This window comes from Triticum urartu, unplaced genomic scaffold (assembly GCF_056163025.1).
Source record: "Triticum urartu cultivar PI428250 unplaced genomic scaffold, HENAU_Tu73 scaffold576, whole genome shotgun sequence".
NCBI classification, from domain to species: domain Eukaryota; kingdom Viridiplantae; phylum Streptophyta; class Magnoliopsida; order Poales; family Poaceae; genus Triticum; species Triticum urartu.
This window is the reverse complement of record NW_028260760.1, coordinates 8148-32063: the sequence shown is the minus strand read 5'-3', so window position 1 is coordinate 32063 and position 23916 is coordinate 8148. Positions and strand designations below refer to the sequence as shown.

Genomic DNA, 23916 nt, shown 5'->3' with positions numbered 1-23916 from the left:
TAGCACGGTTGATGATATCAGCCCAAGTATTAATAACGCGACCTTGACTATCAACTACAGATTGGTTGAAATTGAAACCATTTAGGTTGAAAGCCATAGTACTAATACCTAAAGCAGTGAACCAGATTCCTACTACAGGCCAAGCAGCCAAGAAGAAGTGTAAAGAACGAGAGTTGTTGAAACTAGCATATTGGAAGATTAATCGGCCAAAATAACCATGAGCAGCCACAATATTATAAGTTTCTTCCTCTTGACCAAATTTGTAACCCTCATTAGCGGATTCATTTTCAGTAGTTTCCCTGATCAAACTAGAGGTTACCAAGGAACCATGCATAGCACTGAATAGGGAACCGCCGAATACACCAGCTACACCTAACATGTGGAATGGATGCATAAGGATGTTGTGCTCTGCCTGGAATACAATCATAAAGTTGAAAGTACCAGAGATTCCTAAAGGCATACCATCAGAAAAGCTTCCTTGACCAATAGGGTAAATCAAGAAAACAGCAGTAGCAGCTGCAACAGGAGCTGAATATGCAACAGCAATCCAAGGACGCATACCCAGACGGAAACTAAGTTCCCACTCACGACCCATATAACAAGCTACACCAAGTAAGAAGTGTAGAACAATTAGCTCATAAGGACCACCATTGTATAACCACTCATCAACAGATGCAGCTTCCCAAATTGGGTAAAAGTGCAATCCGATCGCCGCAGAAGTAGGGATAATAGCACCAGAGATAATATTGTTTCCATAAAGTAAAGAACCAGAAACAGGCTCACGAATACCATCAATATCTACTGGAGGGGCAGCGATGAAGGCGATAATAAATACAGAAGTTGCGGTCAATAAGGTAGGGATCATCAAAACACCGAACCATCCGATGTAAAGACGATTTTCAGTGCTAGTTATCCAGTTGCAGAAGCGACCCCACAGGCTTGTACTTTCGCGTCTCTCTAAAATTGCAGTCATGGTAAGATCTTGGTTTATTCAAATTGCAAGGACTCCCAAGCACACGTATTAACTAGAATATAGATAATAGAAGGCTTGTTATTTAACAGTATAACATAGACTATATACCAATGTCAACCAAGTCAGCCCAAAGATTAGCTATCCATATAACTAAATTAACCAAACCAATAATTTTGTATTTGTAAATGAAGTGAGTCAAAGTGAAAAACTTTGATGGGTCTTTTCTATATGGGTTGCCCGGGACTCGAACCCGGAACTAGTCGGATGGAGTAGATAATTCTTCCTTGTTACAATAGAGAAAAATCCCTCCCCAAATCGTGCTTGCATTTTTCATTGCACACGACTTTCCCTATGTAGAAATAGCCAATTTCTATTCCAAAGAGGAAGTTCTACTAATTTTTTTAATTAGTAAGTTGATTCACCTACTCTTTATTATAATAAAAAGAACATTTCAGAATGAAAAATAGAAAAGTTTTTTCTTGATCATTTATCAACCCTTTCCTGTTTCTTAATTTCGTCTAATGATTAATTAAGAGGGTTGACCAGGTCATTGATACGTATAATATCCAAATACCAAATACGCTCAGTGTGTGATCCACAGAAAGAAAAAAGAGTTGTTTTGGTGAACATCAAAGAAAAAACTTGCTCTTCTTCCATAAAAAATTCTTCTAAAAATGCCGAACCCAATCGTTGCATAAAAGTTCGTACCGTGCTTTTATGTTTACGAGCTAAAGTTCTAGCACATGAAAGTCGAAGTATATACTTTAGTCGATACAAAGTCCGTTTTTTCGAAGATCCACTATGATAATGAAAAAGATTTCTACATATCCGACCAAATCGATCAAGAATATCCCAATCTGATAAATCTGTCCAAATGGGTTTACTAATAGGATGCCCCGATCCAGTACAAAATTGAGCTTTTGATAAGTATCCTATGAGGAGAGTAGCGGGGACTATGGTATCGAATTTTTTCATTCGAGTATCTATTAGAAATGAATTCTCCAGCATTTGATTCCTTACTAACAAAGAACTTTTTTGTACACTTGAAAGGTACCCCATAAAATCGAAGCAAGAGTTTGCTAATTGGTTTATATGGATTCTTCGCGGCTGAGTCCAAAAACAGAAATAATATTGCCAGAAATTGATAAGGTAGCATTTCCATTTCTTCTTCAAAAAAAAAGTGCCTTTTGATGCAAGAATTGCCTTTCCTTGATATCGAACATAATGCATAAGAGGATCCATAAAGAACCATAGGGTTTTCCGAGAAAAACCAGGGTACATTATCCCAAAATGTTCCATCTTCCTAGAAAAGTGGATTCGTTCCAGAAAAGTTCCAGAAGATGCTAATGGTAAGCAAGAAGATTGTTTACGAAGAAACAACAAAAAAAATTCATATTCTGATACATAAGAGTTATATAGGAATTGAAATAGTCTTTTATTTTCTTTTTGAAAAAAAAAAATGGATTTCATTGAAGTAATAAAACTATTCCAATTCGAATAATAGTTGAGAAAGAATCGCAATAAATGCAAAGATGGAACATCTTGGATACGGTATTGAAGGAGTTGAACCAGGATTTCCAAATGGATAGGATAGGGTATTTCTATATGTGATAGATAATCCAAATGCAAAAATTTGTCTTCTAAAAAGGGAAATATTGAATGAATAGAGCGTAAATTCTGAAACTTTGGTATTTCTTTTTCTTTCAGACAAAAAAATTCCCGTAGCGAGAATGGGATTTCCACAACGATCGCAAACCCTTCAGATAGAATCTGAGAATAAAACTCAGAATAAAAATAATTTTTGTAATCCAATAATCGATCTTGGTTAGGATGATTAACCGAGTTATCCAAAAAATTCTGCTGATACATTCGAATAATTAAACGTTTCACAAGTAGTGAACTAAATTTCTTGTTATTACAACTAACAACTATTTCCACAGGTTCAGAACCATTTAATCCATAATGGTGGGCAAATGCATAAATATATTCCTGAAAGAGAAGTGGGTAGACAAAGTATTGTTGACGAGATTTATGTTTTTCTGAATACCCTTCGAATTTTTCCATTTGTATTTCTACTTGAATCAGAGAGAAGAAGCATTTCTCGGTTTATCGAATGATGATACATAGTGCAATATGGTCAGAACAGGGTGTTGCATTTTTAATACAAACCCTGGAAAGAAAGGGAGTCTAATCCACAGATCTTTTTCTGCTCCTTTTCTACCCAATTAGTTTATGTTTGTTCTAATTAAAAAAAAAGAACAGAACAAGTTTTTTATTTTTGCAGGCCAATCGCTCTTTTGACTTTGGAATACAGCCTCTTTATCAATATACTGCTTCTTTTACACATTCAATCCATAACATCCCTTATTCAATCCATAATCAAGAATAATTAGGATTTCTAAAAAAAAAAAGAAAAAATAAAGGGTCCACTCATAGGAAAACCCAACCTTTCCCCGCATCCGGCACTAATCTATTTTTAACGTCTAATTAGAGCGGGGAATCATTCCAATTAGGAAGTTCAGCTCGTTGCTTTTTATTTTACCAGAATTGGAGCCAGGCTCTATCCATTTATTCATTAGACCCAGAAAATCGTAATTTTGGATTCCATTCAAAAAAGATTGATTTTATTACGACATGCTATTTTTTCCATTCATTACCTTTGAGGATCAGTCGTGGTCTTCTAGACTCTACCAAGAGTCTGGACGAATTTGTTGTTTCATCCAAATGTGTAAAAGATCATAGTCGCACTTAAAAGCCGAGTACTCTACCATTGAGTTAGCAACCCAGATAAAAAAAGGATCTTAGATACGATCGAAATCCAAAAATCAATGGAATTACACCGCGCGCTTCTGTCAAAACATTGAACTAGCAAGACATCAAAAGATTTTTTTTATCGACCATGAAAAACACTCAAATGCCAAAACGAACAGGTCCGGTGAAATTCCACTAAAGTAAAGTTAAAAAAAGAGCGACCCTAATCACGATGGCCAAATTCTCCTTATTTTTAGCGATTTTTATTAACAAAAAATATATATTATAAAAAATATATATTATATTGTATGAGAATACATGCAAGAGGAACACCCTTATCATTTGAGCGAAGTGTAGGCGGAAAAATTGAATATGGAGTGAGGATAAAGAGACCCATCTATCTACAAATTCTATTTGTTCAATAGACCTTTGTCAATGGAAATACAATGGTAAGAAAACAAATTAGATAGAAAAAGTAAATAAAATAGGGGCTTATGTTGGATTGGCACGATATAATATAAATCCAAATAGGATTAAAAAAGAGGTAAATTGTGTCTAAATAATTAGACAACTAGGAATACTAATAATCTTCTCCTATCCTATTTTTTGATTCATTTAGTTCTTCAATTAACTCAAAGTTCTTTCTTTTTCTTTAAAGAATTCTGCCTTCCTTAAAATATCATAAACAGTTCTTGTTGGTTGAGCACCCTTTTCAAGGAAATAGAGAATAGCTGGAACATTTAAACAAGTTTGATTCTTTATCGGATCATAAAAACCTACTTTTTGAAGATCTCTTCCTTCTCTTCGAGATCGAACATCAATTGCAACGATTCGATAGACAGCTTATTGGGATAGATGTAGATAAACAACGCCCCCCCCTAGAAACGTATATGAGGTTTTCTCCTCATACGGCTCGAGAAAATGATTCGAATTTCTGTCGATAATAATAGAAATTAGACTATGACGTGCATTAATTTCCTTACAGAAAAAACAAATTTCATTTATACTCATGACTCAAGTGGGCTAATTTTGCCTGACAAACTTCGAAGGCAAAATCCTTCCAAAATTTTTGAGTCGTCTTTAAACTCTTTTCTTTGTCTCATTTCGAACGAATTGACTTTTATTCCTTATTCTAATCCAACTCTGTTGTTGAGACAATTGAAAATTGTGTTTACTTGTTCTGGAATCCTTTATCTTTGATTTGTGAAATCCTTGGGTTTAGACATTACTTCGGGAATTCCTATTTTTTTCTTTCAAAAGAGTAGCAACATACCCTTTTTTCTTATTTCCTTCGATAAAGCATTTATCTCTTCTATAGAAATCTAATAAGAGGGATTGATTCTGATATACTTTTATTGGACTTTCTTCTTATTTTAACCTTTCGATTTATTTCTATATTAAGGATAGACTGACAAAGTTGGCCTAATTTATTAGTTTTCACTAACCCTAGATTCTTTCCCTTGATAAAAAAAATTCTGTCCTCTCGAGCTCCATCGTGTACTATGTTACTTAAACCCAGCGCAAATTTGGTTCGGAACGAATAGAACAGGCTATGTCGAGCCAAGAGCATTTTCATTACTATGGAAAATGATGGATAGCAAAATCCACAATCGATCATGTCCTTCAAGTCGCACGTTGCTTTCTACCACATCGTTTTAAACGAAGTTTTACCATAACAAACATTCCTCTTTTCATTGCAAAGTGGTATAGAGAATTGATCCAATATGGATGGAATCATGAATAGTCATTGGTTTAGTTTTTTTATACTAATTAAAACTTGCTATCTATGGAGCAATATGGATAAAAGAAAGTAAGTATTTATCCGGGAAGCCTCCGCCAAGATCCAATTTATTTAAACCCATATTAAAATTCTATCATATGAATGAAACATAGTTTGAAAAAGACGACTAAACAAGTTTGCTTAAAACTTATTTATTCTTAAATTTCCACCCTCAACGGATGGCTCGAGATGATCAATCTTGAAGTGAGAAAAGAAGGATTGACTCTTCCTCAATAAATAAACTATCAACCTCCAAAAAAGTTTAATTAATTTAATTACTAGAATTAGAATTCTAGTAGTAATATATTTTTTCAGTACCAAAAACAATTAACTATAATAACTAAATAAACTATTCCAATGAAAAGATTGAAAGTTTTTGGTAGTTATAGAATTCTCGTACTTCTTCAACTCGAATACCAAAAGGAAGAAAAAAATATGACTAAGTGATTTTATAGTAGAGGCATATCCTGAATGTGCTTGATAGATCCCATTTTTTCATGAAAATAAAGATAGTCAATTTGACTGGACTTAAGACTTTATTATGTTTTCTGAGAAAGAATAAGATATCATTATTCTCTTTAATAAACTTTTGTCTCGTACGGAATACTATATGATTTCACCGTTTGTTTCATCAGAAACAATCTGGGACGGAAGGATTCGAACCTCCGAGTAACGGGACCAAAACCCGCTGCCTTACCACTTGGCCACGCCCCATTTCGGGTTTTATGCGACACTAATAAACACTAGTATGTTTATTTGTTATTCGTCAATACCATTTCAATTACATAAAAAAGGAGGGATATTCTCTTGCTAGTATTCTACACATGCGGATAATATAGAATCAAAAAAATGCATTGATCATTACATGGAATTCTATTAAGATATTATATGAAAGTCGAATTTATTCCACTCTCATTTGAGAGTGCGAATACAAGGAGGTATTTTGTGTTTGGGAAAGTCCGAAGAAAAAAGATTTTGAATCTGCCTTTTCCTTCTTTCCCTTAAAAAAATAACTCAAGAAAAATCCAATTATTTACTCTACAAGAATGAAATGCTTGTTATGCCTAATATACTTAGTTTAACCTGTATCTGTTTTAATTCTGTTCTTTATCCTACTAGTTTTTTCTTTGCCAAATTACCCGAAGCTTATGCTATTTTCAATCCAATCGTGGATATTATGCCTGTTATACCTCTATTCTTTTTTCTATTAGCCTTTGTTTGGCAAGCTGCTGTAAGTTTTCGATGAAATCTTTAGTACTCTGTATGCCAAATTGAATGATGTGTTCATTCCAAAAAAATTTTAAAATGGGTAAAAGCCGAGAAGTTTTATATTTTTATATTATGAACCTTCGATTCTAAAATTTAAATTCTTCTACATTGAATGGGTAGCTACAGCAATAAATTTGGATCAGCCTTTCTACTCCCCTGCACCTAGGTTGAGCAGGTACCTAAAGGTACCTACACAATACCTAACCACCTAACCCTATTTTTGCTATTGATAAGAGTGCTTATTATAAAAGAATTCTTGCAATTTTTTTCAAGAATTCTTTTTTGCATTTTTAGGTATAAAAAAAAACCATCCTAGTGGATCCGTGTGGTAAGGAAAAACTGGTAATCTATTCCTTAAAAAAAAATCTTGGAGATTATGTAATGCTTACTCTCAAACTTTTTGTTTATACAGTAGTGATATTCTTTGTTTCACTCTTTATCTTTGGATTCTTATCTAATGACCCAGGACGGAATCCTGGACGCGAGGAGTAAAAATTCAGTTTTTTTTTTTCTTATTGGATTTGTTTCGTACATTTATCTATGAGAAAATCCGGGGGTCAGAATTCTTTCCAATTCGAAAGTCCCAAATGATCCAAGGGAGCGGAAAGAGAGGGATTCGAACCCTCGGTACAAAAAAATTGTACAACGGATTAGCAATCCGCCGCTTTAGTCCACTCAGCCATCTCTCCACGTTCCAAAGCGAAAGGTTTCCGTGATATGATATAGGCAAGAAATAAGAAATAACGGTTGCAAAAAACCCCTTTTTTTTCTTTCAAAAGTCTATAAAAATTATATTGCCAATTCCATTTTAATTATATTCTTTTTTCTTAATGTTAATAAAAAAAGAAGAAAATTCTTGTTTTTTCTTTCTAAAAATCGATATTGGCCGAGAGACAATCAAATAGATTTTCTCTTTAGCGGGCATTTCCATATAGGACTTGTTATAATTATAATAAAACAAGCAGGTTATATAAAAAAAACGCTTTTTTTGTCGATTATTTATCAAGAAAGCAAAAAGGGTTCTTATCAAATCCACCATAAAATTGGAAAGAAGCATAAAGTAAGTAGACCTGACTCCTTTAATGATGCCTCTATCCGCTATTCTGATATATAAATTCGATGTAGATGAAATTGTATAAGCGAATTTTTTTTATTTCCTTAGACTTAGACCGCGCAAGACAAGAATTTTTCGCTATTTACGATTTCATATTCTTGTTACTAGATGTTCTATAGGAATAAGAAGAAATCGCAACTCCTTTGCGCTACACATAAAATTGGATTTCGAAGGTCCATTTTTTTTTTTCAGAATCCTCTATTATTTTAGTTCTTCCACCCATGCAATAGAGAGGGAATGGGAAAAGAAGGGTTACTTTTATTTGCATTTTTCCCTTAAAAGATAGACTTTGAAATAGGAGTCTTGGAATAATGCTGAATTCAAAGGTTTATTTCTTTCTATAGTATAAGAAAAACAATTTATTTCTATTTCTATAGTATAAGAAAAACAAATAAATAGTATAAGAAAAACAAATCGAATCAAATTCATGGATTTACCACGACCTCGGTTGTGACTGTGACTCCATAGATAAAAATGGGAAATTTCTCTCTTCGAGACCATTGAAAAAGGGCATTGAACGAGAAAGAAATCGTCCACAGATAATAAAACTATCATATGCCTTGGAAAGTGATATGAGGTGCTCGGAAATGGTTGAAGTAATTGAATAGGAGGATCACTATGACTATAGCCCTTGGTAGAATTCCTAAAGAAGAAAATGATCTATTTGATACTATGGATGACTGGTTACGAAGGGACCGTTTCGTTTTTGTAGGATGGTCTGGCCTATTGCTCTTTCCTTGTGCTTATTTCGCTTTAGGGGGTTGGTTTACAGGGACAACTTTTGTAACTTCTTGGTATACCCATGGATTGGCTAGTTCCTATTTGGAAGGTTGTAATTTCTTAACCGCAGCAGTTTCTACCCCTGCCAATAGTTTAGCACACTCTTTGTTGCTACTATGGGGGCCCGAAGCACAAGGAGATTTTACTCGTTGGTGTCAATTAGGCGGTCTATGGACTTTTGTAGCTCTCCACGGGGCTTTTGCACTAATAGGTTTCATGTTACGCCAATTTGAACTTGCTCGGTCTGTTCAATTGCGGCCTTATAATGCAATCTCATTCTCTGGTCCAATTGCTGTTTTTGTTTCTGTATTCCTTATTTATCCACTGGGGCAATCTGGTTGGTTCTTTGCGCCGAGTTTTGGCGTAGCAGCGATATTTCGATTCATCCTTTTCTTCCAAGGATTTCATAATTGGACGTTGAACCCATTTCATATGATGGGAGTTGCCGGAGTATTAGGTGCGGCTCTGCTATGCGCTATTCATGGAGCGACCGTAGAAAACACTCTATTTGAGGACGGTGATGGTGCAAATACCTTCCGTGCTTTTAACCCAACTCAAGCTGAAGAAACTTATTCAATGGTCACTGCTAACCGCTTTTGGTCCCAAATCTTTGGTGTTGCTTTTTCCAATAAACGTTGGTTACATTTCTTTATGCTATTTGTACCCGTCACCGGTTTATGGATGAGTGCTATTGGCGTAGTTGGCTTGGCTCTGAACTTACGTGCCTATGACTTTGTTTCCCAGGAAATCCGTGCAGCGGAAGATCCTGAATTTGAGACTTTCTACACCAAAAATATTCTTTTAAACGAGGGTATTCGTGCGTGGATGGCAGCTCAGGATCAGCCTCATGAAAATCTTATATTCCCTGAGGAGGTTCTACCACGTGGAAACGCTCTTTAATGGAACTTTCGTTTTAGCTGGTCGTGACCAAGAAACCACCGGCTTTGCTTGGTGGGCTGGGAATGCCAGACTTATCAATTTGTCCGGTAAACTGCTTGGAGCTCATGTAGCTCATGCCGGATTAATCGTATTCTGGGCCGGAGCAATGAACCTATTTGAAGTGGCCCATTTCGTACCAGAAAAGCCCATGTATGAACAAGGGTTGATTTTACTTCCACACTTAGCTACTCTAGGTTGGGGAGTAGGGCCAGGGGGGGAAGTTCTAGATACTTTTCCGTACTTTGTATCTGGCGTACTTCACCTAATTTCCTCCGCAGTCTTAGGCTTCGGTGGCATTTATCACGCGCTTCTGGGACCCGAGACTCTTGAGGAATCTTTTCCATTCTTTGGTTATGTCTGGAAAGATAGAAATAAAATGACTACAATTTTGGGTATTCACTTAATTTTGTTAGGTCTAGGTGCTTTTCTTCTAGTACTCAAGGCTCTTTATTTTGGCGGTGTATATGATACCTGGGCCCCTGGGGGGGGAGATGTAAGAAAAATTACCAATTTGACCCTTAGTCCCAGTGTTATATTTGGTTATTTACTAAAATCTCCTTTTGGTGGAGAAGGGTGGATTGTTAGTGTAGATGATTTAGAAGATATAATTGGTGGGCATGTATGGTTGGGTTTTATTTGTGTATTTGGCGGAATTTGGCATATTTTAACCAAACCCTTCGCATGGGCTCGCCGTGCATTTGTATGGTCTGGAGAAGCTTACTTGTCTTATAGTTTAGCTGCTTTATCTGTCTTTGGTTTTATCGCTTGTTGTTTTGTATGGTTCAATAATACAGCTTATCCGAGTGAGTTTTATGGACCCACCGGGCCAGAAGCTTCTCAAGCTCAAGCATTTACTTTTCTAGTTAGAGACCAGCGTCTTGGAGCTAATGTGGGATCCGCTCAAGGACCCACAGGTTTAGGTAAATATCTAATGCGTTCCCCAACTGGGGAGGTTATCTTTGGAGGGGAAACTATGCGTTTTTGGGACCTTCGTGCTCCATGGTTAGAACCTCTAAGGGGCCCCAACGGTTTGGACTTGAGTAGGTTGAAAAAAGACATACAACCTTGGCAAGAACGACGCTCAGCAGAATATATGACCCACGCTCCTTTAGGCTCTTTAAATTCCGTGGGTGGCGTAGCTACCGAGATCAATGCAGTTAATTATGTCTCTCCTAGAAGTTGGTTATCAACTTCTCATTTTGTTCTAGGATTCTTCTTTTTTGTGGGCCATTTATGGCATGCAGGAAGAGCCCGAGCTGCTGCAGCAGGTTTTGAAAAGGGAATCGATCGTGATTTGGAACCTGTTCTTTACATGAACCCTCTTAACTAAGATTTTCTTATTTATACCTGTTCTACTTTTTTTCTGTTCTGGCTCGGTTATTCCATCTAGCCGAGCCATTCATTCCTTTTTATGAAAGAAAGATAAGGGACAGAAAAAAAAAATAAATAAAAATGAAAGAAACAAACGTATTCAATAAGCAAAAGGAGAGAGAGGGATTCGAACCCTCGATAGTTCCTAGAACTATACCGGTTTTCAAGACCGGAGCTATCAACCACTCAGCCATCTCTCCACAGCCTAATCCTTATTTTACTCCTACAAATAGAACATAGCCATATAAAAAATAAAAAGATTTATTAGCCTCTAGAAAGATATCAGATACAAGTTCCTTTTCGATATATCTCTGTATACTGTATACACGGATACAGGATCCGCTATACCCGCTTGTGAAATAAAGAGTAAATAATCTCTTCTCACCCCCATATCCAAATAAAAAAGCGGTTTAAGTAATAAATTTGAATTAAAGAGAAGAATCAATGGATTCATGATTAAACCCCTCCTACTTCTTGTATTTTTTTACAATTTTGGTTTAAGTGAGGGATCAAATATGTAGTCAACTTTATTTGATGGTAGCTTGGAGGATTAGAAATATGACTATTGCTTTCCAATTAGCTGTTTTTGCATTAATTGCGACTTCCTCAGTCTTAGTAATTAGTGTACCCCTTGTATTTGCTTCTCCTGATGGTTGGTCAAATAATAAAAATGTTGTATTTTCCGGTACATCATTATGGATTGGACTAGTCTTTCTCGTAGCTATTCTGAATTCTCTCATTTCTTAAATGAAATTTGGTTAATATTTATTAACCCCATAAAAAAGAAATAATAAAGGCCATTTCTTCTAAAAAATTAGAATAGTGAGACGTATTAAAACGCAATTTGCGTTCCGAATTGCTAGCTCTTCTCTTTCAGTATTATGAAATTCCATTCCCATTAGAATATTCATTGACAGATAATAAAAAAAGGAAAACTCTAATATAATAGAAAATGAAATGAAACGGTCGACCCAGACATAGAAGGTCGACCCAGGCGGATATACGCTATAAAATATATACCGTAGCGAGCGTAGTTCAATGGTAAAATATCTCCTTGCCAAGGAGAAGATACGGGTTCGATTCCCGCCGCTCGCCCGCTTAATTTATCAAAGTACTATGATAAAAAGTTTAGTCTAGTTAACTGTTTAACTACTTATATTAAATTAAGTATTAATTAGGTGTTAGTCTAGTGCCGTATCCCTTACTATCTTACCCTTCCTTTGCATCCCACTCAAAAAAAGAGGGCGCTCCAGAGGCAGAAATAGAACTCGCCAACAGAGCTCCAAAAATTGGGTATTAACTGAGACAAACAACGGGCAAACTTTTTTTAAAGGGAAGGGAGAGGTAGACTGTCCCTTTCGTTTCATTTTTATTTTCTGCAGGGTAGGGAGAGGCCTTGCGCCTTCTTTTTTTGAAGGCAAGTGACTTCGCAAACTGCTCAATTTTGCCCTCTAGGGCCGGGAACTAATGAATAAAAAAGGGTTGGATACGCCCCTCTACCATACATATCTAGAGAAATAGAATAGTCCTTTTATACAGACTGCTAAGTGCGGAGACGGGAATCGAACCCGTGACCTCAAGGTTATGAGCCTCGTGAGCTACCAAACTGCTCTACTCCGCTCTGGAGTACCAGAAACTGGTGGACAAAAAAGGCTTGAATACAAGCCTCTAACATGTCTAGACAAATAGAATACTCCTTTTATACAGAATGGAGCGGGTAGCGGGAATCGAACCCGCATCGTTAGCTTGGAAGGCTAGGGGTTATAGTCGACGTTGGTTGATTATTTTTAACGTCTCTAATTCAAAACCGAACATGAAATTTTGATTTCATTCGGCTCCTTTATGGATATTCTCACCACTTAACATCTATGTCAGCTTTTCTATTTGAATGGAACCAAAGCTCTCCGCTTTCTAGATGATCCTTATAGAGTAGGAGATAGAAATTCTATCTAAATTCATCTAATCTACTTACTTCGTTCCCTAATTTCATTCAAGAGATCCTGAGGAAAAGAATTGGGTTTCCACCGAGCTGAAACAATATGCGGATGGTTCTAGTAAACCAAAACTATCGTTTTTTAGCTATTTGGCTTCCTTATTCCTTATTTTAAGAAGATTTAGTTACGATTGGAAATCAACTTTTTTGTATCTTCATCCATAGATCCTTTACTCATATTTTCAAAATTGGAATACTTAATCCAATGCAAAATTATGCTTCGCGACTCTGTACTCATAATCCTATTTTTATTTTGGATGCAATTTAAATTAGTCTTTGGATACAAATCGCCAGAATGTATATTCTTCCTCAATATGCTATTGAGAGGAAAAGGATTTAATCCTTTATAAGAACTAAAGTTTTCATCGGAATATAAAAATAAAAAACTTAAGGATGCCTTAAGTATATCATTTCAAATTCAGTTATTAATAGAACGAATCACACTTTTACCACTAAACTATACCCGCTACATTGTAGATTATGGTATAAATGGTACCCTTTGTCAAGGATAGCCATTTGACAAGAAGGCTAATTCCCCCTTATTGAATCAGATGGAGAAGGTTCATGACACTGAGCCGTTGGTACTTCTACTTCGATCGCTCGCCTTTACTTTAGGATTTAGATAGCCCCTCTGGTCTGTAAAAAAAATCTTTTCTTACCATGCTAATAGCGCCTGAACCAAATGTATTTATTTTGATTAGGATCCTATTCTACGGTTACGACTACAATAATAATTATTTACTTTGCAAGGACGTAAGTGTGTCAGACTGCTAAATTGTTTTATTATTCCTACAATATAAACTAGGGGATATAGGGAGGTAACACTGTCCCTATAAATTCCTTTTTTCCTTTTCTTTTTTGTCCAGAATTGAACAAAAAAGAAATTATGGAAGATGTTTTCTTCCCCCATTAAGTCCGAGCCATAGAGTAAGAGTGAGATGAGTTTTCCAAATTCATCATAGACTTTCCCTATGGCTTGATAGAAGTAAGCAGCAAAGAGTCGTAACTTAAAGAAAAAAACGGACAGGGCCGACAGATTTACCTGATGTAAAGAAGATCCTAAAAGTCTCTGATTAGTCGACTCTCTCCATTTAACACTTTCCTCTCTCTCCTTTTTTCCACTGACTCAATTCTAGTTTATTAGATTCTTGTTTAAAAGAATGCAAAAAGTTCAATAGAACTAAGAACACATAAAAAATAGCATAGAGGATCAAGGCCATTACCAAAAGTTCCTCCCAAGGATCCTATATCCTATTGGGTATCTGTTCCCCGCCTTTTCCCGCTAGGATCGGAAATCTTATATTTTCCATATCCATATACCGTTGAATCCTTGGGGTTCCAGAATCCGCCTATTTTACTAGTCTTCGGAAACGGAAAACCCTGAACCAAGAAGAGTTGGATATGTTATGTAGGGTATGTTTTTTTTTATTAATTTTATTTTGAGCTCTCAAGATATCGATATATACATATACAATCTCTACATAATGTCTCTCTCTCTATCTCTATATATTATATATATAATATGTACATTATGCAGTAGACCCATAATGGGAAATCCAAGTGGCTAATTTTTGAATTAAATAAAAAGCCCTTTTAACTCAGTGGTAGAGTAATGCCATGGTAAGGCATAAGTCATCGGTTCAAATCCGATAAAGGGCTTTTTAAATTAGTGGTAGAGTAATCTCGTGCTAAGACGTAAGTCGTTGGTTCGAATCTGATAGAGTACTTTTCTACTAAATTGATTCACTTTTTTTCTTTGTTTTTGAAACTTTCTCTATATTTTTAGAGAATTTTATGACTTAGTGCGGGATGGATGCATTTTTGGTATGAACACTAAATGAAGCACGGAGAATTAATCTATAACGATCAACTAAAAAAAATCCTAGATGAAAACATAACAGAAAAGTTGGAAAAACTCTTTGCTTTGGATCTATTTATACTTTTCGAGTATATTGACAATTCCAAAAAACTGCTCATACTATGATTATAGTATAATCACGAGCGGTTGTATATGGCCCTATCGTCTAGTGATGCCCCTATCGTCTAGTGGTTCAGGACATCTCTCTTTCAAGGAGGCAGCGGGGATTCGACTTCCCCTGGGGGTAGGGAGTATTATGAAAGGAGGTTAATCATAGATTAGCAAAAACCCTAGAATAAATTCTTCCTGGGTCGATGCCCGAGTGGTTAATGGGGACGGACTGTAAATTCGTTGACAATGTCTACGCTGGTTCAAATCCAGCTCGGCCCAAACCAAAAATCTAGGGCTTCGTGAGTATGAACTAAATCCTTTTGTTTTTCTTCCATAAAATAAAATGTCTGATCTATAGAAATAAAAGATAAAGAAAAAAGGGAAATTTTTTTTTCTAATCCATATCTCTCTCATTCCTTTCTTACAAACAAAAGAGTTTTTCTTATTGAAGGCTGGATTATTATCCATTTTTAGTGATAAAAAATCACGACATACTAGTTATGTCACTCTCACTATACCCACGTATAATATAATATGTGGGTATGTAGTATATGATTCGTCTATTTCTTAGAGTACGAAAGACGAATCGAATCTTCTTATGGTTCTATTTAAGAATGGGTATGCCATACACCCCGCGGGGATTGTAGTTCAATTGGTCAGAGCACCGCCCTGTCAAGGCGGAAGCTGCGGGTTCGAGCCCCGTCAGTCCCGAACTAGGGTTCAATGAATGGAGAAATTGATATTTCCTTTTTCCATGAAAAAAAGGGGCAGGGAGCAAGATCAAATACCCACAGGGCACCCTTACTTCACTTTTTTATTTTGCATCTCTCATTAAAGAGGGAGGGAGGGCATATAGGAATTTTTTTTTCACTACTCCCAATCGATAAAGAAAGACACACATACGATATGTGGATTAGTAGAATTTAGGATATTATATTACTCTATCTTTCTTTATGATGATACCATCCTCATCTTAATTTCCTATTCCACTCTTATGGAATAGAGTACCGGTATTTTACCGGAATCCATACATAAATCGTATTCCCTTTTTATTTCAGACCTCTTTTCCCCATCTCACTTCTACTGCTTATTTGGATGTCTATGTGACCCATAGAAAGTGAAAGTTGGTCATATAATACATACATAATTGTATGTATAACTATAAGAAAAAGGAAGGGAAATTGTATAAGATTAAGAAAGTATAAGATTAAGAAAGCTCGTGGGTTAGAGATATAGAAAAGAAAAAGTAGAAAAGGATTAAAAAAGAGGGAATTCCTAATCCAATCAAAAAACCCATTTTGGTCTTAGTGTGGATAGAGGATCTTCCTATGTTATACTATATAACTCTCATCCGTGAAATATAACTCTCATCCATGAATTGATTTGATAGATCCGATATTCATAATATTGAATTGATTCAGTATTATCAGAATGCAAGCCCTACCCTTGAATTTACAAGATACCCCTTTTTCCTCTCCATGGGATTACATCCCGAGTTATTGTGAAAATAAAAAATAAAGAGGTTATGGAAGTCAATATTCTCGCATTTATTGCTACTGCACTGTTCATTCTAGTTCCTACTTCTTTTTTACTTATTATTTATGTAAAAACAGTCAGCCAAAATAATTAATTGGAATTCCAATTAATCATTGAAGAAATTAAAAAGGGATTAAATAAAAAAAATCCAAGTCTTAAATGAAAGGATCTGGTTGGAATCTTAAAGTGTGGTAGAAAGAACTACATATAGTTTTTTCTACGACACTTTAGATTCTTTCTATTATATTATCTTTGAATCTACATAGAATAGATTAGTAGATTGAAATAGTTAAGTAGTCTAATTCAATTTCTTTTTTCATTGCATCCACTTAATTTCAATCAGGTCAAAATAAAAAAATCTAAGACAATTCTTGACCAAAGAATCCATGGAAGGAAAGAAAAATAATATGAAGAATAGACTATAGTAAAAAGTAAAAGGAAATGGAAAATGTGTGATATGCCGTGAATAGTTCCGTGGAAGAAAGTCTAATTTTCTTATGTATAGAACTTTTTTTAACCATTCGTCATTTCTAGTAGAAATTCTGAATTGGTATAATGGCTCTTTCTTACATTACAACTTACAATACAAGAGTTTCTTACAGGAGTGAAACAAAACTAAAGAAAAAGATTAAAGAATAACGTTTGACAAAATGATTAATGCAAAATGATCCATTAAAGAAAAGAATTGATACAACAATTTGATTACTTAATCAATTAGTAGTATCCCTAGAGTCCACTCCTTCCCCATACTACTAGTGAAAGAGAAAATGTAAAGACTACCATTAAAGCAGCCCAAGCGAGACTTACTATATCCATCTAAATTATGTCTCCTATTTCTATGAAGGGATTATTCTACTATTGATCAATAATCATAGTGGAATCAAGGGTACAGAGTCAAAAAGGGATTCCGCCCTAAGGCCATGGATCAATCAGTTCAAGGAATTTACTCCTAACAAATTCTTATAGGAATTCTGGTAGAATTAGAGAGCATTAAAAATACGAGATACTATAGCCCTTTTTTCCTTAAAAAAGAAAGAGTACGGGAATGATGTCCTGAATAGAAGAAGCGGGAATAGGAAGATTTTTTATTCCTTTTGTTACTCTTTTTTTTTTTTTTAAGCAAAGGACGCCCGAATATACCATAAAATTATCGATAGATAAATATTTATTGGATACCTACCTTACCTAATGTTTATTTTTGACCTAAACCCTGCAGCCTTGCTTTGTATCATTCTATGAAAGAATGAAGAGATTTTATCCATAATACAACTCCTAAATTGATTTTTGATCGACCTATTTAATCTGATTCTCGTTAGAATTAAGTAGTCCTTACTTTAGTGTATGTAGGTAACATAAGATGTACGATAAAAAAATGTATAATAATTAGTAAGTCTTGATATTCTTTCGTGGAGTCCCTTCTTGAATCTTAGATTGAAAAAAAAAAAGAATGCCCCTTAGGGACCTTTCTTTGGATACCAAGATTTCTGACATCTTATCCTCGTATTTTAAAATTATCAAATCGAATCTCAATTAAGAACCAATTCAAATTCATATAATAAAAGAATAAGGAAACACTACCTCACCCCTATTGATAACCATTTTGGCCACTACCGTCAAAACAAACCCTAACCCTAGTTTGAGGATAGAACTATGGTATGGTTTCTCTAAACCCAGTATCGGCAGGCCCAGTTACTCTCTTGCCCGAACTTATGCGAAGTAAAAATTTATCGAATTCGATCAGCACTATAAAAAAAACCTAAGTATTTTATTGATCAGGCGGCACCCAGATTTGAACTGGGGATAAAGGATTTGCAGTCCCCTGCCTTACCGCTTGGCCATGCCGCCAAAAAATCCGATCAAAAATCTAGAAAACAGCAAGTATTCATCCACGTTTTCTTACGAAAAGCCCCTTTTATTTTGAATATAATTCTACTTACTTTTTTCCAATCTTTTTCAAAAAATCTATTCCTGCTTTTTTTGATCCAGTTTCTATTATTCTCCTCGATAGATTCTATCTTAAAACATACATTGTTAACACAATAAAACTTCCCATTTCTTTCTATTGAGATGAAAAAGAAGAAAAAGTGGATTTCTATTCACAGGCTGCAAAATTCAGAATAAATTGGAACCGTTAACTAGAATTCTCTTTTTTTTATTGCAGTAGTGAACTACTCTTAAATCGGTATTATCTCCCCCCCCTTCAATGGCATAATAAAATATTATGGCTTTATGCTTAATCCGTGTATAGGTAAACTTTAGGTCCGAACAGCATTATTATCCAAAGATCCCCTTTATGTACATATCTCTATGGGGAATCATGCTTTAATTTTTCAAAGTATTAAATTAAATATCTTGAATAAAAAAAGGAAATTTGCTCTGATATAGAGTATAACCTGACTATCTTGGCGTACCCAAGTGAAATTACGATAAAAGAAAAGCATGGATATGGGGAGAGGTGGATAACTAGATTGGCATGTACTTAAAAAAGGGACTTACTTTATTTTAGAATTCCACAATGAAATACTGAATTTTCTAGCAATTATACTACTCCGATCCGAAATAAAAAAGAACCCTCAAATTATTTTGAGAAATTAAAGTAAGCACGCTATTCTAAATCGAAGTAAAGTCAAACTTTCTAGTATATTATATTACGGCTTTATTACATTCATAGAAAGGAGATAAAATGAGAAATCTTTGCCATCCAATCTGATTAGAATATCATAACATAAAGTATAAGTGGCAGAATTTTTTTTGTAGGAATGTTTTATCAATTCATTTTCATTTCATTTGTACCCCTGGCAAACTCGAACTTTCGTCCAAATGGTCTCTATTCATATGTATGAAATACATATATGAAATACGTATGTGGAGTTCCCTAGAATTTCATGTGATTCAGTAAACAGAATATAGATTCCATGATTGCTAGATCGATCCATAGGGATTGATGAAGAGTGAGCTGATAATGGAATTTTTCTTTGATAAACAGGAAACTTAAGATTAAGATGCTCCGGAATGGAAACGAGGGAATGTCCACAATACCCGGATTTAGTCAGATCCAATTCGAGGGATTTTGTAGGTTCATTAATCAAGCCTTGGCAGAAGAACTTGACAAGTTTCCAACAATTAAAGATCCAGATCACGAAATTGCATTTCAATTATTTGCGAAAGGATATCAACTGCTAGAACCCTCGATAAAAGAAAGAGATGCTGTGTATGAATCACTCACCTATTCTTCCGAATTATATGTATCTGCGAGATTAATTTTTGGTTTCGATGTGCAAAAGCAAACCATTTCTATCGGAAACATTCCTATAATGAATTCCTTAGGAACCTTTATTATAAATGGAATATACCGAATTGTGATCAATCAAATATTGCTAAGTCCTGGTATTTACTACCGCTCGGAATTAGATCATAAGGGAATTTCTATCTACACTGGCACTATAATATCAGATTGGGGGGGGAGATCGGAATTAGCAATTGATAAAAAAGAAAGGATATGGGCTCGCGTGAGTAGAAAACAAAAGATATCTATTCTAGTTCTATCATCAGCTATGGGTTCGAATCTAAGAGAAATTCTGGATAATGTTTCCTACCCTGAAATTTTCTTGTCTTTCCCGAATGCTAAAGAGAAGAAGAGGATTGAGTCAAAAGAAAAAGCTATTTTGGAGTTTTATCAACAATTTGCTTGTGTAGGTGGGGACCTGGTATTTTCGGAGTCCTTATGCGAGGAATTACAAAAGAAATTTTTTCAACAAAAATGTGAATTAGGAAGGATTGGTCGACGAAATATGAATCGGAGACTTAATCTTGATATTCCTCAGAACAATACATTCTTGTTACCACGAGATGTATTGGCCGCTACGGATCATTTGATTGGAATGAAATTTGGAACGGGTATACTTGACGATGACGATATGAATCACTTGAAAAATAAACGTATTCGTTCGGTTGCGGATCTGTTACAAGATCAATTCGGATTGGCTCTTGGTCGTTTACAACATGCAGTTCAAAAAACTATTCGTAGAGTATTCATACGTCAATCGAAACCGACTCCCCAAACTTTGGTAACTCCAACTTCAACTTCAATTTTATTAATAACTACTTATGAGACCTTTTTTGGCACATACCCGTTATCTCAAGTTTTTGATCAAACGAATCCATTGACACAAACTGTTCATGGGCGAAAAGTGAGTTGTTTAGGTCCTGGAGGGTTGACGGGGAGAACCGCAAGTTTTCGGAGCCGAGATATTCATCCGAGTCACTATGGGCGTATTTGTCCAATTGACACGTCTGAAGGAATCAATGTTGGACTTACTGGATCCTTAACAATTCATGCGAGAATTGATCACTTGTGGGGATCCATAGAGAGTCCGTTTTATGAAATATCTGCTGAGAAAGCAAAAGAAAAAAAAGAGAGACAGGTGGTTTATCTATCACCAAATAGAGATGAATATTATATGATAGCAGCAGGAAATTCTTTGTCCTTGAATCAAGGTATTCAGGAAGAACAGGTTGTTCCGGCTAGATACCGTCAAGAATTCTTGACTATTGCATGGGAACAGATTCATGTTAGAAGTATTTTTCCTTTCCAATATTTTTCTATTGGGGGTTCTCTCATTCCTTTTATTGAGCACAATGATGCGAATCGGGCTTTAATGAGTTCTAATATGCAGCGCCAAGCAGTTCCGCTTTCTCGGTCCGAGAAATGCATTGTTGGAACTGGATTGGAACGCCAAACAGCTCTAGATTCGAGGGTTTCCATTATAGCCGAACGCGAGGGAAAGATCATTTCTACTGATAGTCATAAGATACTTTTATCAAGTAGTGGGAAGACTATAAGTATTCCTTTAGTTAACCACCGTCGCTCTAACAAAAATACTTGTATGCACCAAAAACCCCGGGTTCCACGGGGTAAATCCATTAAAAAAGGACAAATTTTAGCAGAAGGAGCTGCTACAATTGGGGGCGAACTTGCTTTAGGAAAAAACGTATTAGTAGCTTATATGCCATGGGAAGGTTACAATTTTGAAGACGCAGTACTAATTAGCGAACGTTTGGTATATGAAGATATTTATACCTCTTTTCACATCCGGAAATATGAAATTCAGACGGATACGACAAGCCAGGGCTCCGCTGAAAAAATCACTAAAGAAATACCACATCTAGAAGAACATTTACTCCGCAATTTGGACAGAAATGGAGTTGTTAGGTTGGGATCCTGGGTAGAAACTGGTGATATTTTAGTAGGTAAATTAACGCCTCAGATAGCGAGCGAATCATCTTATATCGCGGAAGCTGGATTATTACGGGCCATATTTGGCCTTGAGGTTTCCACTTCAAAAGAAACTTCTCTGAAATTACCTATAGGTGGAAGAGGGCGCGTTATCGATGTGAAATGGATCCAAAGGGACCCGCTCGACATAATGGTTCGTGTATATATTTTACAGAAACGTGAAATCAAAGTTGGGGATAAAGTAGCCGGAAGACATGGGAATAAAGGGATCATTTCCAAAATTTTGCCTAGGCAAGATATGCCCTATTTGCAAGATGGAACACCCGTTGATATGGTCTTCAATCCCTTAGGAGTACCCTCCCGAATGAATGTGGGACAAATATTTGAAAGCTCGCTCGGATTAGCGGGGGATCTGCTAAAGAAACATTATAGAATAGCACCCTTTGATGAGAGATATGAGCAAGAGGCTTCAAGAAAACTTGTGTTTTCAGAATTATATGAAGCCAGTAAAGAAACAAAAAATCCATGGGTATTTGAACCCGAGTACCCGGGAAAAAGCAGAATATTTGATGGAAGAACAGGCGACCCCTTTGAGCAACCTGTTCTAATAGGGAAGTCCTATATCTTAAAATTAATTCATCAAGTTGATGAGAAAATTCATGGGCGTTCTACTGGGCCCTACTCACTTGTTACACAACAACCGGTTAGAGGAAGAGCCAAGCAAGGGGGACAACGAGTAGGAGAAATGGAAGTTTGGGCTTTAGAAGGATTTGGTGTTGCTCATATTTTACAAGAGATACTTACTTATAAATCTGACCATCTTATAGCTCGCCAAGAAATACTTAATGCTACGATCTGGGGAAAAAGAATACCTAATCATGAGGATCCTCCAGAATCTTTTCGAGTGCTCGTTCGAGAACTACGATCTTTGGCTCTAGAACTGAATCATTTCCTTGTATCTGAAAAGAACTTCCAGGTTAATAGGGAGGAAGTTTGATCGGAATAAATATAAATTCTTTTCTTATTTCTATTTTATGATTGACCAATATAAACATCAACAACTTCAAATTGGACTCGTTTCCCCTCAACAAATAAAGGCTTGGGCTAACAAAAACCTACCTAATGGAGAAGTCGTTGGCGAAGTCACAAGGCCCTCTACTTTTCATTATAAAACCGATAAACCAGAAAAAGATGGATTGTTTTGCGAAAGAATCTTTGGACCCATAAAAAGCGGGATTTGCGCTTGTGGCAATTCTCGAGCGAGCGGAGCTGAAAACGAAGACGAAAGATTTTGCCAAAAATGCGGGGTCGAATTTGTGGATTCTCGGATACGAAGATATCAAATGGGATACATCAAACTCGCATGTCCCGTGACTCATGTGTGGTATTTGAAAGGTCTTCCTAGTTATATCGCGAATCTTTTAGATAAACCTCTTAAGAAGTTGGAGGGCCTAGTATACGGCGATTTCTCTTTTGCTAGGCCCAGCACTAAAAAACCCACTTTTTTACGATTACGAGGTTTATTCGAAGAGGAAATTGCATCCTGTAACCACAGCATTTCTCCCTTTTTTTCTACCCCAGGCTTTGCAACATTTCGAAATCGGGAAATTGCGACAGGAGCAGGTGCTATTAGAGAACAATTAGCAGATTTGGATTTGCGAATTATTATAGAGAATTCTTTGGTCGAATGGAAGGAATTAGAAGACGAGGGGTATAGTGGAGATGAGTGGGAAGATAGAAAAAGACGAATAAGAAAAGTTTTTTTGATTAGACGCATGCAATTGGCGAAACATTTTATTCAAACAAATGTAGAACCAGAATGGATGGTTTTGTGCTTATTACCGGTTCTTCCTCCCGAATTGAGACCTATTGTTTATAGGTCTGGAGATAAAGTAGTGACTTCAGACATTAATGAACTTTATAAGAGAGTTATCCGTCGGAACAACAATCTTGCCTATCTATTAAAAAGAAGTGAATTAGCGCCAGCAGATTTAGTAATGTGCCAGGAAAAATTGGTACAAGAAGCCGTGGATACACTTCTTGATAGTGGGTCCCGCGGGCAACCGACGAGGGATGGTCACAATAAAGTATACAAATCACTTTCAGATGTAATTGAAGGTAAAGAGGGAAGGTTTCGCGAGACTCTGCTTGGGAAACGGGTCGATTACTCGGGGCGTTCTGTCATTGTTGTGGGTCCTTCGCTTT

The 23916-nt window shown here is 36.0% G+C and overlaps 8 non-coding genes across 8 annotated transcripts; 4 read left to right on the top strand and 4 right to left on the bottom strand.

Annotated features, from left to right (window-relative positions):
- Window positions 1-7374: 7374 nt before the first annotated feature.
- TRNAS-GCU (transfer RNA serine (anticodon GCU)) lies at window positions 7375-7462 on the bottom strand. The gene has a single exon. It is a non-coding gene; the product is annotated as a tRNA-Ser (tRNA).
- Window positions 7463-11089: 3627 nt separating this feature from the next.
- Window positions 11090-11177, bottom strand: TRNAS-UGA (transfer RNA serine (anticodon UGA)). Its single transcript has one exon. It is a non-coding gene; the product is annotated as a tRNA-Ser (tRNA).
- An 824-nt stretch (window positions 11178-12001) lies between these two features.
- On the top strand, window positions 12002-12072 carry TRNAG-GCC (transfer RNA glycine (anticodon GCC)). Its single transcript has one exon. It is a non-coding gene; the product is annotated as a tRNA-Gly (tRNA).
- A 452-nt stretch (window positions 12073-12524) lies between these two features.
- Window positions 12525-12598, bottom strand: TRNAM-CAU (transfer RNA methionine (anticodon CAU)). The gene has a single exon. It is a non-coding gene; the product is annotated as a tRNA-Met (tRNA).
- A 1959-nt stretch (window positions 12599-14557) lies between these two features.
- Window positions 14558-14629, top strand: TRNAT-GGU (transfer RNA threonine (anticodon GGU)). The gene has a single exon. It is a non-coding gene; the product is annotated as a tRNA-Thr (tRNA).
- Window positions 14630-15136: 507 nt separating this feature from the next.
- TRNAY-GUA (transfer RNA tyrosine (anticodon GUA)) lies at window positions 15137-15218 on the top strand. The gene has a single exon. It is a non-coding gene; the product is annotated as a tRNA-Tyr (tRNA).
- Window positions 15219-15576: 358 nt separating this feature from the next.
- Window positions 15577-15650, top strand: TRNAD-GUC (transfer RNA aspartic acid (anticodon GUC)). Its single transcript has one exon. It is a non-coding gene; the product is annotated as a tRNA-Asp (tRNA).
- A 2599-nt stretch (window positions 15651-18249) lies between these two features.
- TRNAC-GCA (transfer RNA cysteine (anticodon GCA)) lies at window positions 18250-18320 on the bottom strand. Its single transcript has one exon. It is a non-coding gene; the product is annotated as a tRNA-Cys (tRNA).
- Window positions 18321-23916: the final 5596 nt, after the last annotated feature.